Consider the following 3,082-nt stretch of genomic DNA (forward strand, 5'->3'; position numbering starts at 1 on the left):
CTGCCAGTGTCTTTCCACTGACAAGTGCAGTTGCATTTGTTCACCTTTTAGCAGTCTGAGTAGCTTAGTACATGTAATACACTTGATTTCACTGTATACCTCGACTTGTACATCTTTGACTATGAAGACGAAATATATACCTGGACATGGATTTAACAGTGCTACAAAATCTGTAAACAGTGGAATAACATTTTCTAATGACAATTTTGAGTAATTAATGAGTAATTAGACCATCAGTATATTTCACATATCACTCTCTTCATTGAAAAGACCTTTCAACACCTTTGCAACAGATAAACTCAAGTATATATACTTTGTTCGAGTATCAAAAACTATCACAAGAATGTCTTCACTGCATGTTTTCGTCTCTCCTTCACAAGTACAAATACCAACACTACAGGTTACAGCAGGTCCTCTTCTACCAAGTTTTACATCTGTAAATAATGATTGTTGGTGTTGGCTGCCTGTCAGTGCTTGTAGAAGAAACTATACGGAAGGAAAACGGCACTCAGTCTCTGGCAGCTAGAGTACAGGTCAGCATTGTCAGTTGGACTTGGGAAGTTTGAGCCATGATACATAATGGAGTACTAGACAAGTACTAAGGCCACACCAATTTAATTTGTTGGTTCTCGGATTCGCCTCTTCGTTTTTTTCTGATTTGCAAAAAAAAAAAAAAATTTGATTCTGGTCCTGAATCAACTGAAAAATGCTCATGTTTTGCCCCCAACAGTTGAGGAAAGTCCTTTCCTTCCTAGTTGTTACAGTTTTCCCATCTATCATTGCAGTGGTTTGATTAAAAGTTCAAAATTCAATATTTAAATTTTAACCCAGCCTTTTGTGTTGACTTCATGGCTCATTCCATAGCATTTAAGCCTATAGTAGGATGCCTAGACCTGTTTTTTATTTCTATTTTTTTTCGCCCTGTCGCTTCATATTTTTTCTGAAAAAATCCGAGAACCAACAAATTAAATTGGTGTGGCCTAAGAGAGCTTTTGCATGGCCTCCACTAGCCTGGTTACCAGACCACAAATAACAGAGAGGATAAGGACTCAGGAGCTAAAATAGGTTTGGTAACCCGGCTAGGACTCCACACCACAGAAAATGGTCATACTTAAGTATATGGTTATCTAAGAGACTGCCATACACCATGGCAGAGAATTCGATTTTTAGCTACACCATTACATATCTACAGTCTAACTGATGAACGAAACACTACCATGACCAGGCATTTTATGTATGTATGTTTTTGTCGTTGCCTTGTTTTCTATCGCACTAAATCAAAATGTGCATATCCCCCCACCCACAACGTTTCTATACATGCGTCATCATTCTAGGTTTTTTAGCTGCCTCTGACGCTCGTGAGGCGCGGGAAGCTATGCTGGCGCGCTCATAGGAGTGCTCGCTGACTGCGGGGTAGCTGGAGTAGTTGTTGTAAGGGTTGCTGTACAGGTTTCCGTTCTTGTAGTCCTGGTAGGTTCCACCAGGGGGCGTCCATGGGGGAGGTGCACCAAGGCTGGTCTGGAGAGGGCGAGAAACAAGTTTATAAAGCTGATCTTTTATATGTGATTGGGCTACTGTAAGTGACATAGTCAAGCTCCTGATTTACCTGGTATTTATTTATACGTGACACCAAACCTTACAGCAGGAATAAAACTCCCAGAATTACAAGAAGCTTGCGTACACAAATTACAACGGATGATACATCCCTGATATACATTTATAATACTTCAATTTTATTCCAAGCAAACCTTTTGACTTCTGTACATGTACAGATGTGGTTTAGGAAACATAAAGCATGACTTCTGACAGTTCTTTGTTGTACAGGGTTATGGCCTGTGACCTCTCAATCTCATGTCCACAAAGCCACTCTGATGATTGACTAATTAAGGCAACTATAGCGGACAAAGTCGAATCTCCAAGCAGGTCCTTTGGTGGTTGCAAGACAGTATCAAATTGGCAGGGCAGAATCCATGTAAAAAAGCAGTATACCAGTGCAAAGGAGAAATCCTGACGAAAACAGCTAAAAATGTGTCAAAAATTAGCCTGTGTTTACACTGCAATTTCGTTAGATTAGTAACAAGGAAGCTGAACCTATATATAAACCTTTGTTCTGAGACTAAACAAAGCCCACCTTTGAGGAGTAGTCCCTGTCGTCGTAGTCAGCTGTGATGTAGTACTTTCTCTGGGGAGGGGGAGGGGGAACCTTGTCCTTGGCTGCTTCGTGGTCCCTGTGGATGATCTCAACCTTCTCCTTGGGCGGGGTCTCCTGCCCATCTGCTTAAGAAAAAAATAAAAAGATGAGGTTTCAATACAACTATCATTACATTTGACAAACAAAAACTAAGGTTTGAAGCACAATAAGGATATGTTGTCTCATCATTTTTGTTACATGTACTAGTAATTCTTTTTCATCCGACAATGATACGTGACAGCAGTGTTCTGGCCAGCGTCTGTCTTTCTTTTGATCATTTGATGGAATTTTTCTGCCGATGAAATGCAGGAAATAGTGTTTTAGATGGTTAAGGTTTCAAAATTTTCCAAAGGAGCATGACCTCAAGGGATTGTTGCACCTACTGTTTCTAGCGCAACACTGTGGGTTTTCAGCATTAGACATGATGTTACATCAAACAAAACTGATATGGCAGAAAAAATTCAGGCTGGCTAAAACACTGTGTGACAAGTTTTGAATTAATCTCATCCCAACCAAAAAGGCAGGACAATGTAACATTTCCATTGGAATATTCTTCGCTCTCAAGCCCAAACCTGGCTAATGTGTACACAATAGCATGGCCCTGAGGCATTCTGTTGAACACCAAACAGAGCACCTCTAACACTAGGCAGTGTCTAATGAGACCACACATAGGTCACAATTCACAAGGACACATACATTTGTAACTTCTGAACCTACCAGGTCATCTGTTCTGACAGGCTTGTAAAAGAAAAGAGAGGGTATACATAGAAGGAGAATACATAGGAAGACTAGAAGAACACAAGGTGTTACAAGCTTCCCTTCCCTTTAAGTATTCTCTGGTATATCTAAGTAATTATCCTTATCATAACTGCCATAGAAGCAATTCCAACA

This window comes from Branchiostoma belcheri, unplaced genomic scaffold (assembly GCF_001625305.1).
Source record: "Branchiostoma belcheri isolate BF01 breed outbred unplaced genomic scaffold, Haploidv18h27 scaffold27, whole genome shotgun sequence".
NCBI classification, from domain to species: Eukaryota; Metazoa; Chordata; class Leptocardii; order Amphioxiformes; family Branchiostomatidae; genus Branchiostoma; species Branchiostoma belcheri.